We start from the raw sequence: 15206 nt of genomic DNA, 5'->3' as shown, positions 1-15206 counted from the left end.
GGGGTGGGACATCTGGAGGTGGCTCATCCCCGGATGTGCCACTCCTGGCAGGTGATGGCTGCCTGCCCTCCAAGGCCACGGCAATGCGGCTCAGAAAATGGTTGGTCTGGGCCTGCATCCTCAGCTGGCGGGTGAGGTTATGCCGCTGGTTGCGCTGCCTCTGCCTCCCCTCCTCCTGGATGGCAGCCGCGTAGGCTTGGACGACCTCAGTAAGGGTCTGCACCTCTGCCACTAGGTTCGCTGTGGTGGCCTGCAGCTCCCCAATGCAGGTGACCGCTGCTGCGCTATTTGCATTGCCATCCTGCACTGCATCCAAAATCTGGGCCGTGTTTTCAGCCACCCGGTGCAGGTGCCCGGCTAGTTCCCCCATATGCCGGGTCTGCCGGCCCTGGTCCATGGTCATTTGTTCCTGCACACATTGAGGAACACCCCTAGTCTTCCGTGTCGCCTTCCTGGGGGCAGAAGACGCTTGGGAGCGGCTGTAGGGTGAGACCCTTGAGGGGGTTCCCCTGCTGGTGGCTGAGACAGAGGGGCTTCCCCTCCACCGCTGGATCTTGGCTTCCTAGGGGGTCTGGCTGAGGCTGTTCCGGGGAAGATGTCGTCGGACGGCCACCGGCAGCAGATGGGCCCGCTCCCTCCTGCACATCTGTGGATGACACAAAGCATTTACATGTTGGTGGACCCACACATGGAATGCAAATATATATGATTGGCTGAGCCACCTGTCAGTCTTATCCAAGGAACGCTTCGCCGGTATGTCCCGAGAATAAGCATTAAGAAGCCTGAGGGCTGTACTCGGAAAGCCTAGCTCTGATAGGCACTTCCACACAGCCAAGCAGCTGCCGTTATTCAGGTGGCCGGCGCTCACCATCCGGCCATCTGAATAGTGGGCGGCAGCTGCGAAAATACATAGATTAATGCAATGCATGAATCTATGTATTTCAGTGGCTGTGCGAGAGCCAGAGGGGGCGGCGCTCCGGCGCCCTCTATAGACGAACCGCCACTGTACAGCATTCTCAAAATGCTTCTACAGTATTCCCAAAACGCTTAAAGCCAACCTGGGCATAACATTACAGAAACCCCAAGCTGCTACTAAATTTAAACATACAAGTAATCTAGCAATACCAACCAGCAATCATAAGCTATGTTAACAGTGTAGCAATATTAACCTGCACACACTTTCTACACTGAGGCGTTTATCCTATACGGATTTGGACCCATAATGCAAAATACTGTAGACCACTTTGACTGTCCTACCTTAGAGTCAGTGTATCTACACAACACACTATCTTATTACTTCTATGCGACAGAAAGAAAAACAAAGATTTAGCGGGTGCTGTTGGTTACCTAAATACCCTCCCCAAAAGGATACTGAACTGCAGTTTCTAATATATGGAATATTAAATAAAGATTTGGGTCTCCCACAGACCCTACAATGTTATACTCCCGTGAGTGAGTCTATTAAGGCGTGGTCTGTCTTTCCTCTCTCTTTAAATGTAAAAGGCTAAGACTTTATCAGAGCCAGGGTAAGGAAGAATTTGTCAAAATTAGACACAGGTCTACCCACCATGGATAATTATCTTATCCCGGAATTCTGAGATACTGAATTTTAAGTTTTCACAAGCCATAATCATCAAAATATCAAAAGAAAAATGCTTGAAATATATCAGTGTGTAATGAATCTATATAATATTTGACTTTTACTTTTTAAATTAATTTACTGAAATAAATTAACTTTTTGATGATATTCAAATTTTGTGAGATGCACCTGTATGTGTGAATCAAAATGCTGAGAATAATGGAAAAGACCGCCTTAGCTGAACATAAAAGATTGTCTGGTAAGCTCATTACACTACAGGCTATATTTCTATCGAATATCTTTTTATACATTTTTTTTTTTAATTGTTGATGTATGTATTGGTAGAGAAATGTATGTTTGATAACCAAAACTGAACAATGTTTAGATATCTAAATGATCATAATATACAAAAATCTAAGTAAAGCAGACAAAAAAAAGTATAAACTCTTGAGTTTTTGGCAGCTTACTTTGCTACCAAAGCTCGAAATGCAGGTGAGTCATACTCCTGCCAGCACATCCATGAGGTACAGACTTTTTCTGGATCGGGGCTAAGTTCAGCCACCAATGTTTCCATTGCTATAATGTCTTTGAGTATGTGGGCCCATTCCAAAAGATGGGGAGGGGAAAGTAGATTTCCTGTGACGAGATATAACTTTTTTTTAAAGTTGTTGTTGTAATTTCAAGGTAAAAAAGAAAAATACAATACAGAGCCTATTGGGCATACCCAGGCTTGGTTAAACACAAACAAAAATAATAATAAACAACGAAACTATTGTATGCTCAACCACCTAGATTATCTAAAGTATTCTTCTATTTCTACAGATATTCCACATAGCTTATTTTAATTGTCAATGAAATGAAGTACACGTTATATATACACCACATTCACATTCCCCCCTCTCCCCATAACTATTGACCGAGCAACACAAGGAAGCCTACAAGTTTAGAGATGCCTCTTGAGCCGTTACAGGTAATTAATAGCGTGTTGCTAATCGTCTATCGAGTCTGCATTAGTGGACAGGGATTCCGTCCAGTTGTCCCATATTTTATGGAATTGTAGCATAGCCGCGTGACAGGTAAGTAGCCTTGTATAGTGGCAGAGCCGGTTCACTAACCTCTTCCAAAAATGTATTGAGGGTGCAGACGAAGACTTCCATCCTGCTATGCTTTCCTGCTCTATGCAGTTGGTTTTGTACAGAGCAGCATGGATCCTCCTTTTATCGGGTCCCTCTTTGGCTCTCCTGACCCCTACCTCCTGTTTAGTGCCCCCACAGCAAGCAACTTGCAATGGGGCACCCAAGCTGGCCCCACCCGCTCTTTCCCCTGATTGGCTGAGTGATTTTAATTGACAGCAGCGGGAGCTGAAGGGGGCTGCTGCACACAGAGGTTTTTTTGTTTATCTTAATGCATTAAGATAAAAAAAGCATTGGTTTTACAATCAGTTTAAAATTTAAAAAATTAGTATGGCATCCTCAAGGTCAATTATTGCCTCTCTGAGACAAGAGAAATACCTGATGTCTGTAGACATCCAATAAGCCTATCAGCATATTCCCATTTAGCTACATTATCAGTGTCTTCTGCTCCTTGCAGTGGAATACAGTCATTTGCAGTTGCACTGCCTTTTGGCCTATCCTTTCCTCCCAGGGTGTGCACAAAGGTCCTAGCACCTCTTCTTGTAATCAGAACTCAGGGCATCCAGAACATAGGATATTTAAACAACCTTCTCCTGAAGGACCCATCTCCTTTCCAGATATCTGCAAACGTCCACAAGACAATTCAGATGCTCCAGGCTGCAGCCTTCAATTTTCCTGGAATACCTGAGTCTGATCCTAGACACATCCCAAAACATATGTCTTTCTTCCAGATAGGAAAATTCTTTCTCTGAGCTCACACTCGAGAACTGAGGTCAAAGAAACATCCCACAGTGAGATTCTCCATGAAAGTCCTAAGTCTCATGGTAGTCTCATTTGAGGCTGTACTGTTTATCTAAATATATTTCAGACCTTTCCAGCACAACATGTTGTCAACCTGGAACAACCATGCGCCTTCTCTCATCCTACTCATGCTTGTACCAGCCAAGGAAGGAAATCTGCTAATTTGGTGGATCTACAATCCAGTCTTAATAGAGAAGTCTTCCCTTCCTTATCACTGGAAAGTGATAACAAATGCCAGTGTTTCAGGCCGGGGAGGAGTGTTCCAGTCCAACATGGCCCAGGGAACATGGTCATCGGTGGAAGACAATCTCCCCATCAACAATCTAGGTCTCAGAGCATGGACAAAAACTCTCAGGCCCCGTACACACGACAGAGGAACTCGACGTGCTTGGCACGTCGAGTTCCTCGTCTCGTTTTGGGATGAAGCCGCCGAGGAGCTCGGCGGGCCGCCTTCTCCTATAGAACAACGCGGCCAACGAGAAAATAGAGAACATGTTCTCTATTTTCTCGTCGAGCTCCTCGGCGGCTCCATCGAGCCAAAACTGTACAGACGACAGAGATTCTCGGCAGAATCCGGGTTTTGACCGAGTTTCTCGGCGAATTCTGCCGAGAATCTCTGTCGTGTGTACGAGGCCTCACTGTCCAGTGATCTCTTGGAAGGCCTTGATTATTTCATGTTCTCAGATCAGGCTAAGCTATGCATTTCCCTCCTGTGTGAATTCTGCATTGTTTGTTTAAAAAGTTAGAGCAAAAAAAGACTGATTCTCATTGCACCAAAATGGCCCAGAAGAACCTGGTACACAGACCAGACTTCTAGCAAACACTTCATAGCCTCTTCCCAACAGGTCAGATCTACTGTCTCAGGGTGCTTTATTTCATCCTGCTTCTCAGACTCTGGCATTACTGGCATGTCTGTTGAAGCCTAGGTCTTTGGAGACAGGCGAATCTGAGTCTGCTCTTTCTACTTTGCTGAAAGCAAGAAAAGACACTTCCAGAAAGATCTACTATTGTACCTGGAATGGCACTCTGCAAGTGCAGTAGCTCCAGAGCTTAGTGAATGAGCCGATGCTCTGCTGACTTCCATCATCCAATCGTGTGTAAGAAAAAATGCTGTTTTTCCTTGCATGTGATTGGGTATTCTTTGCAAAGTGAAGCTTTACCTCATTTACTAAGCTTTGGAGCAACTGCACTTGCAGACTGCGGAGTCTATTTGCCTTTAGTAAATCAACCCCATAGTCCTATCATCTTTATGCCCTTCTTTAAAGCATGAAAAGGAAATATGTTTTAATTTCCTGGACTAAATCAGAGACATGAGAATCTACCCTAAAAGCAACAGCTTTAGTCAGGAAGGTGGATTCCATATTTGTCAAGACCTCTCAAGGGACACTTTGATGTCCATCATTACTTGATGGATAAGAATTCTGATTGTAAGAGCTTATACTATAAGACAAATCCTGCTCTTTTACTCGCCCATTCCACCAGATCGATGGGTGTTTCTGGAGGCTTTCTGGCATCTTGACAGATTTGTAAGGCCCACCTGGTCCTTTATTCATAGCTTTTCAGAGCTCAACCAGGTGGACATCTAATCTTCTGCGGATGCAGATTTTGGCCGCAAGGTTCTTGCAACGGCACCCTGACGTTGGGTCCTTTGACCCTTATTGATGTGCCTTTTTGCTTAGTTGTTGCCAACCCTTCTCATTCATTACTTGGGGACATCCCAGGGTCTATGAAGACTTGTGTGTGTTTTGTACTGTACGATTAAAATAAAAGGAATTTTGACTTACCTGTAAATTCCATATCTTGTAGTGGAGTACAGTACAGACACAGACCACCCATCCTTCAGTGCCTTGCTAATGGAGGATTGCTAATTCCTCTGCATTGCTAATGGAGGATTCATGGAGCTGGGTAGGGAAAGCACCTAGCTTTCCCAATGTCCAATCACTTGAAGGTACAAGCCTGTAAACCCAATGGTCTATGAATACTTTGCATGTGTCCTGTACTGTACTCCAAATATTGGAAATTACAGGTGCGTTTGGAGCAAATAAGGAAGAGTTAAACCTCCTGGCAGGTTTTTATTTTTTATAATTTTTTTGCTGTCTGTGCACTATTGGAGAAATTTCCCTTAATTTCATGTCCCAGGGACGCAACAGAACATTAGAGGAAATCTCCCAAAGTATGAAGAATTCCCCTCTTGGACAGGTCCCCAGAACAAGTGTCCACATTGGAAGATTTCCTTTAACTTTTTGTTCTGGGGGCAGCTTGAACATTTCGGATTCTCCCTTACTTTCAGTTTTTGTAATAATAGTTACCAGTAACAGTGTGTGCAGGCAAGTCTATTCGAAAGTTTAAAAAAAAAAGTAGTTTTTAAGAGGAGGGTAAGCAGAGATGTTCTGGGTGTGAAAGAATATTTAATTTATAAAAACCTATATTAAATTACCATAAAGCTGTATTAAATGTTTTGCTGGCATCAATAATTAGTAAGTAGAAGGACTGAATTTCTTACCTTTCTTTAAGGAAATGTTGCCGTCAGCCCCTTTCAGTGCTGACTATATGCATAAAGCTTTAGGCACCATATGATTTCTGCTAAAAAGAAAAATCGGCCAGTCTGAACTCTTACCATTACTTACAGCAGAGCTCATATGATTGAGTGCCTAGTCATTCACATTTATAGCAAACTGTGATAAATTTACCGATAGAAGCTGTGAATCTTAAAACGACCACAACAACTTTATCTTGCTGGAAATGAATATAGTGGTTTATTTTGACTTGAAATTGAACATAGGTTAGTATCTGCAAAGAACAGGCAGATATTTGTCTCTTCTGATAGGACTTGATATAGCCCTGGGGCCTTTTACAGTACCCAAGCAATGCCGACAGTGTGGTACTTTTGACCCCCCCTATTTCAATAGAAGCAACAAGTGTACGCACAAAGATGTTCCAGCAAAATCTCGGTTCAAACATTATAAACATCTCCAATCCCTGTAGGTGTTAAGCTGTTTCTTCTTTCTTTAGAGGTGATAGTTAACTGCTATGATGACAGAATTTAGGCTTGTGTTGCTGAGCAAATGCAGTGTACTGTCTGGTACTTTTGGCCTGCGTTTGACAACAGAATAATAAAAAAATAGCCACACGCAAATTAGCTCTTCTTGCAGTATTTTTAATAATCAGTGCGTTGACTGAATACAGTAATGTCTCCAACACAAAGCCAGCCTTACTTGATGCGTTTTACCACTCCTGGCTTGCTCACAAGGATAGAGGAATTCCCCTGTCCTGAGCAAGCCAGGAGTGGTAAAACGTGTCAAGAAAGGCAGGATGGTTTTGGGTTGGAGACATTACTGTATGCAATCAACACACTGATTATTAAAAATACTGCAAGAAGAGCTAATTGGAGTGTAATTGATTTTTTCCTTTTTTCATTGAGGGGTGGAGATGTGCTGTAGCAGCCTGCATCTAGGTTGTCCATGTGCAGAAGAGGCTAGTCTGGAGCAGAGCTATGGATCTGTGTGTGCTTTTGAATTTGACAACAGTTTGAGACGTTTCTGCACTTAACCTCCTGACCTCTTTCTTATTGATATACGAGAATAGAAGCAGTTCTGACCTGAACAAAGTCTGTCTACACAAGCCCTAATTTGTGTAGTTCTTGAAACTGAAAGCCCTACTTGTTACAGTTAGGCAGTTTGTGGCCATCTTTATCATAACTGACCTAAAGTGGATAAAAACCATATATACGTAGAGGACACAATCAACTTATTCATAGACCCTGGGTTATATAGGCTCATACCTTCAGGTGATTGGACACTGGCAAAGCTTGCGAGGATATGCCCACTGGCCGTCTCCCCTATAACCCTACACCACACCATAAGTCCCCATTTTTGTGCTTGTGTACTAAGGTGATGGATGTCTTCTGCACTGAGCAATCACTCTTAGCGTAACTAGCTAGACCACTTCGAAAGTGGGGTCCACTGTCTTTAAATAGACCCAGTGGATAAAAGCCTTTATCAAAAGTTCACAAGGAAATGGCAATAAACCAAAGCATGGTTCTTTTTATCAGTTTTTAATTGTCTAGTTTGTGAATCCTGCAGGGTGTGTTTTTTTTTTTTGTGACAAAGTGAGCGTTCCCTTTAACAGCTTCAACACCCCCAGTAGGGTTCATGGAAAGAGCACCAACAAAAAATATCTTCATTTGTGTGTGGAGATAATTGGCTAGCGCAACAACGCCTTCGTCTATCTCTTTAATTATGTTTGTGTGGATCACATGTTCCCGATCAGCCTTGTGCTGAGTTTGGTCATTCTCTTACAGCTGTAAATTGTGAATGGGGTGGGGAGTCCAGGTAATAAATCCTGTAAATAACAAAGGCAGAGATTAAAATGATTGTGTATGCTATTTAGAGTACTTTAATCATCTGCTGGTCAACACTTGTCACAGTTCCAATCTTTGAAGAGCATGTGATGCTGTGCAAGACAGATGAAAAACAACAAAAGAAAATAAACTGATATTTCAAGAGCTGTTATTGGGAAGGTCAGTTTTTAACAGTGTTTGCGGTATTTGGTATAGGGTTTTTGAAGCTGCAACAAGTAAAAATCACCAGTAAAGTAAAATGTTCCTCTACGTGTCACTAATACTAGGTCACAGCTGTGGTAACACACATACCACTATAGTAGAGAGTGACTAGGTGTCCCGGGAGCTGCACATCAGGTCAAGACCTGCTGTAGGATAGTGAATGGCAGTCTCAGCCTGGACCCCCGCCAGGCCACACCCCCAACATCACAAACAACAAAAAACCGCGCTGATAACCCCCCACCCTCCAATCCTTGGCAGCAGCAAGCGTGTGAAAACACAATGACAATAAACAAGAAAGAAAAGCCGCGCCAGAAAAACAATTAAATCACACACATTGGAGATGTGATGAATCCGTGGCAATTCAGATGACACAAGTATTCACAATGTTCACAGGCAATAAGATACAGTCCATTCAATGGTCGATCCTATGTTCCACAGCACCCAGTGACAAATATGCATATAGTGACCCTCCACCGGAATATGGAAAGCCGCTTACCAGAAGGCAAGCGGTTTAAGGCAGGTGGCTATAGCCCAGCCCAGGCCTTTATCCCTCTGATGGGTCCCAGGAAGCTCTCCGTCCCCTGAGCGTGATGTCTCAGTACCACCGTGAGGATGAAAATAAAGAAAGACAGGCGCACATAGCGTAACTCTGCAGCATACACTTTATTTTAAAAAAGTAAAATATACTCACAAGCGAGCGTGTTTAAAACAGCATTAAAAGGTAAATTGCCGGCCGGCATACAGGAGCCCTACTCCTAGTCGTGGTGGCGTCACTGCGTGATCCTTCCCAGACGCGTTTCGTCGCGATTGGACGTTGTCAATGGGGGTAGGGCCAAGCAGTACCTCACCACCTCTATATAGATCCGCCGCCCATTGTGAACGGCTATCCATGAGTCCGGGTGCGCCATCTTTAGTGTGGTATACCCTGCCCATACTTGGATCACATTTAGTGTGTTCATACGCACAAAAATTATAGAAGGCTGAATCTTTATTATATAAAACATTGGAATTCCCCATCTCCGTAGCGGAGTCGCCTGTCTCCGGCGTGGGAACAGTATTGATCATCACGATCGAGGGGCCTATAGGAACCGGAGGAAGGAAGACTGAATGTCTGGCACCGGACATTCCTTCCAATTTCCATTCCTCACCTCACCACCGCCATCTAGTGGATGCTGAGGAGTTGGTTTACCTCTCTCTAAAACTTAATGTATGAGAATGCATTAACTCTTCACACGAGCTTGTCAGCTACTCAAATTGCACACCAGATCTGGGAAGGCGTGTACATTAGTGGACCTATTTCTTTTCGAAATTTATCCCCCAAAAACTTTTTATTTATAATGTGTTTAACCCATAATAGTGAAACTAATAAACTCTCCGTGTGTTGCAACATAGGATATATATCATATTTATATAAAAAACAACAACTAAATGCAGAAGGCCTCCATGAGATGTTGGCTTTATGCCACACTTCAATATTCGCCGTCCACATATAAAGTGAAATATACTGTGAAGAAAAAAAGGAAAAAATTCTATAACTACAGATATATTTACAAAAATTAGAACTCAAAAGTTCATTTGTGTGTATGGGGACACTTGTCCCTAAGGTGCATTAATCGAAGTAGCCAAACTGTATGATCTACTTCATGGTGGTTGTTCATCAAAAATGTGTTATTCCTTCAAATGTGCAAATAGCTATCCATCATGGATATAAAAATTAAGTGAAAAATTTAAAATAAAAATTAAATAGTGAGTAAATGGAGATAAACATCAATTAAACGATGTTCATTCATAGAAAATTTGTCAATCCCACCCCCATGACAGCCGATCACATTGGGCTTACACTAGGCGTTATTTATAAAAGCATTGACATCCGTTTCTATGTTCAGGCCAAAAGGGGTGTAAGTTTTGAGACGAAAAATCCACCCCATTTCCATCTGTGAAATTTCCCGTACCAGATTCCCTCCTCTCCAGTGGGGCTTGTATTTATCGATCCCTAGAAATAGTGTGTTGGAGGGATCCCTATTGTGTTTGAGACGGTAATGATTTGAAACAGAATGTTTTTTGAACCCCGAAAGTATGTTTGTGATGTGTTCATTGACCCGTATCTGAAACGCCCGTTTGGTACGGCCCACATACTGTAGGCCGCACGGGCATTGTATCAGATAGACCACAGCCAATGAGGCGCAAGTCACACATGGTCCAATCTTAAAGGTCTTTCCTGTTGCTGTAGAAGTGAAAGACCTAACACATCTTTGTCTATTTGAATTAAGGGTGCAAACTCGACATCGACCACACCTGTAGTATCCCTTTAATTGATCGAAAATAAAACCTGATCCCCTAAGGGGAGGGTCAATAACATTACTGGAGATCTTGGTCCTCAAAGGTTGAACCCCCCTGAAGATCACCCTAGGTTTCGGAGGTAAGATATCCTTTAGGTGTGGATCACTCATGGCAATATGCCAATGTTTGACAAGGTGAGTGATGGCCCTATGTTGAATGGAGTACGTGGTAATGAAAGGTACCCCTACCGAAAAACTGTCTCCCTCCCTGGTCTCCCTATCTCGCAACAGCTCCTTCCTATCCATTGCCGCCACCTGATCACGGACTAATTCTAGGGATTTATGACAATATCCCTTCTCTAGAAACCGTTCGGTCAAGACTTTGGCCTGAATATGAAAGTCTTCAAGGTCAGAACAATTGCGTCTTACTCTAAGGTACTGACTTTTAGGAACCCCCTTAAGCCACGGTGCATGGTGGCAACTGTCTAAGGGTATGACCGCATTCCTATCAGTACTCTTGAAATAAGTCGAGGTCACAAGCTTGCCCTCTTTTGCCTGAATGGTCAGGTCAAGGTAATGCACACTGGTCTGACTTGCCTCAAATTTTAATTTAATCCCTCTGTCATTGGTATTGAGGTTCCCAATGAAGTCAACTAAATCACCATGCTCACTGGCCCATAGGAGGAGGATGTCATCGATATATCTCGCCCACAGGACAATGCGGGGGGTCCCCTCGAGATGGGCCGTTCACAATGGGCGGCGGATCTATATAGAGGTGGTGAGGTACTGCTTGGCCCTACCCCCATTGACAACGTCCAATCGCGACGAAACGCGTCTGGGAAGGATCACGCAGTGACGCCACCACGACTAGGAGTAGGGCTCCTGTATGCCGGCCGGCAATTTACCTTTTAATGCTGTTTTAAACACGCTCGCTTGTGAGTATATTTTACTTTTTTAAAATAAAGTGTATGCTGCAGAGTTACGCTATGTGCGCCTGTCTTTCTTTATTTTCATCCTCACGGTGGTACTGAGACATCACGCTCAGGGGACGGAGAGCTTCCTGGGACCCATCAGAGGGATAAAGGCCTGGGCTGGGCTATAGCCACCTGCCTTAAACCGCTTGCCTTCTGGTAAGCGGCTTTCCATATTCCGGTGGAGGGTCACTATATGCATATTTGTCACTGGGTGCTGTGGAACATAGGATCGACCATTGAATGGACTGTATCTTATTGCCTGTGAACATTGTGAATACTTGTGTCATCTGAATTGCCACGGATTCATCACATCTCCAATGTGTGTGATTTAATTGTTTTTCTGGCGCGGCTTTTCTTTCTTGTTTATTGTCATTGTGTTTTCACACGCTTGCTGCTGCCAAGGATTGGAGGGTGGGGGGTTATCAGCGCGTTTTTTTGTTGTTTGTGATTGCTGTTTCTGATAGTACTACTGCTGCTCATTGATATAGTTTAATCTATAAGGGGACCATCATGGATATTTTCGAGTTCAGAGCCAAGCAAACGCTAAATACTGATGGAGTATTTGAATCCTACAAAGAGGATGAGGGCGATTTGGGGGGTCTGTTTACTCGGCTAAAGAATTTATTTATCTCAGAGAACCATACAAAATGGGATATGGCGTACTTGGAATCATACATTAAGTTGGGGATGGTTCCAAGGAGCCTAAGGTGGGAAGTTTCCCCTCAAAAAGGGGATATGGACCTCGAGGAGTGGTTTAAATACTTTAATCAAGCCGGAGTCTCCTTTCTGACGTTCCTCACAGACAGGAAGACTACCAAATTAACCCGGCTAGATGAAGAGATTAAAAGTATTAAAACCAAATTAGACCCCTTTAAAGAAGGACACGAATACAAAGAAAAATCCCTTACTCTTCTGAGTCTCCTTGAAAAAGAGGACCGAGACCAAAAGAATAAGAAGAAAAAGAAATTTAATAGGGACCTGGAAGACTATCAAAATAATCTAGTGTTCAATTGGCAGAAAAAAATGTTTGAAGAACTTTCCAAACAGAATACTACTGATATGGAAGTATCTGGGCCAGCGGTGGGGATCCTGGGGGGTGCTAACCCGCAGGTACCACTGACCCAGAGCTACAATCCTGCCAACAGATTAGGAGGACAGGCATCCAAGCCCTCCCCTAGAAGGGGTAGAGGTGCCTTTAGGGGACCTCCTCCCCCCTTAAGAAACCATGCACGGTTTGCGGGACCACCCAGATCTCATAATGGCCCCGGGTCTCAGGGAAACCAACCCCGAGGGAGTTTGGGGTATGGGCCACCTCCCAATATGGGGAGTTATTACCCCAGTCAGGGACATCATATGTATCCCTATGAACATAGGGCTAGGGGATGGGGTGCCCCGAACAATGGGAACATCACCCCGGTTGGTAACAACTGGAGATTAGCGGGGGATGATGATTACTTTTCACCGTCCTACCCCCACCCTGAGTCGAGGTCCGGATGGGATTACAATGTTCCCACATCCAATTCCTTTTTCCCCCTTAGGGATAAGGCGGGCCCTGAAGGATATTCAGCACCCGAACTATCTCAATACTCTACCTCCAATGGAGGGGAGTGGTATGTACCACCCCCTCCACCATCTCAGAGTGTTCCTGCCCTGAGACCCAATGACTGCCCGAATTGGGGTTTTCGCAGGGCCGGGCAGGGCACCAAGAGATTAGGAGAAAGAGGAGAGGAAACAGAGGGGGGAGGCGCCACAGGACAACTCAAACGTCCCAAAACATAACTGGGCAGGGTATTTTTAACCTAAGCTCGAAAGTTCTAAGTGATTCAGAGAAATTATTGCTAGATAAAGGATTAAAATATGCACCCCCCCAGAGTCTAAATAAGTTCGGCACTTATATGGACATCCATAAATTTATCAGGAAAATTAACATTAAACGTTACATGATGGGAGTGTCATGCTCTAATCAACCATCTGTTAACTATTATGTGCACTCTGGCCTGGCGAACGCCTCTTTATTCAACCCTCCAGGAGGACTGGCACCATCCCTGAAAACCTTCAGGGATGTCCTTATTAGGGATTTGGAGTCGATTGAGACCAAAAAGGCAAGATTAAATAGAACTCTACAAGAAGGGTTGGATTCTCTCTGTACGAATAAGGACCTGGTAATCAGGCCAGCGGACAAGGGGGGTGGGATTGTGATTCTCGACAGGGCAGATTATCTGAGAGAAATGCACAATATAGTAGACGATGCCAACACCTACTCCATCCTACCGAGTGATCCCAAGAACCGCTATAAAAGAGAATTGGAGAAACTGGTGGAGAGGGGTGTTTTTCAGGGTATATTATCAATCAAAGAGAAACTATTTCTCATACCTCGAGCTCCCCGTACTCCCACTATGTACTATCTCCCTAAGCTGCATAAGGATCCTATCTGCCCCCCGGGACGTCCTATAGTGAGTGGTATAGATTCCATCACGTCCCGGGTGGGCAGATATATTGATCTGTATTTACAACCTCTGGTCAAGAAAATTCCATCATATGTGAGGGACTCCAAGCATATTATGAATATCATCTCTGATTTACCAGCTATACCTAACCTATGGATGGCCACCATAGATGTGACATCATTATATACGATCATACCCCATGCCCTTGGTTTTGAAGCAGTCAAACTGTACCTAGACAGAGACTCTGGCTTACAGCCAGAGCAGGTGGATTTCATCATGTCCCTGTTAAAATTTGCGGCAGATTCAAACTATTTCTGGTTCGAAAACTGCTTCTACAAACAAAACACAGGAGTGGCGATGGGAGCCAAGTATGCTCCGAGCTTGGCCAACCTGTTCATGGCCAAGTGGGAGGAGGATGTCATCCATCTCGAGGGGACCCCCCGCATTGTCCTGTGGGCGAGATATATCGATGACATCCTCCTCCTATGGGCCGGTGAGCATGGTGATTTAGTTGACTTCATTGGGAACCTCAATACCAATGACAGAGGGATTAAATTAAAATTTGAGGCAAGTCAGACCAGTGTGCATTACCTTGACCTGACCATTCAGGCAAAAGAGGGCAAGCTTGTGACCTCGACTTATTTCAAGAGTACTGATAGGAATGCGGTCATACCCTTAGACAGTTGCCACCATGCACCGTGGCTTAAGGGGGTTCCTAAAAGTCAGTACCTTAGAGTAAGACGCAATTGTTCTGACCTTGAAGACTTTCATATTCAGGCCAAAGTCTTGACCGAACGGTTTCTAGAGAAGGGATATTGTCATAAATCCCTAGAATTAGTCCGTGATCAGGTGGCGGCAATGGATAGGAAGGAGCTGTTGCGAGATAGGGAGACCAGGGAGGGAGACAGTTTTTCGGTAGGGGTACCTTTCATTACCACGTACTCCATTCAACATAGGGCCATCACTCACCTTGTCAATAAACATTGGCATATTGCCATGAGTGATCCACACCTAAAGGATATCTTACCTCCGAAACCTAGGGTGATCTTCAGGGGGGTTCAACCTTTGAGGACCAAGATCTCCAGTAATGTTATTGACCCTCCCCTTAGGGGATCAGGTTTTATTTTCGATCAATTAAAGGGATACTACAGGTGTGGTCGATGTCGAGTTTGCACCCTTAATTCAAATAGACAAAGATGTGTTAGGTCTTTCACTTCTACAGCAACAGGAAAGACCTTTAAGATTGGACCATGTGTGACTTGCGCCTCATTGGCTGTGGTCTATCTGATACAATGCCCGTGCGGCCTACAGTATGTGGGCCGTACCAAACGGGCGTTTCAGATACCGGTCAATGAACACATCACAAACATACTTTCGGGGTTCAAAAAACATTCTGTTTCAAATCATTACCGTCTCAAACACAATAGGGATC

This window comes from Rana temporaria, chromosome 9 (assembly GCF_905171775.1).
Source record: "Rana temporaria chromosome 9, aRanTem1.1, whole genome shotgun sequence".
NCBI classification, from domain to species: domain Eukaryota; kingdom Metazoa; phylum Chordata; class Amphibia; order Anura; family Ranidae; genus Rana; species Rana temporaria.
This window is presented reverse-complemented; position numbering follows the sequence as displayed.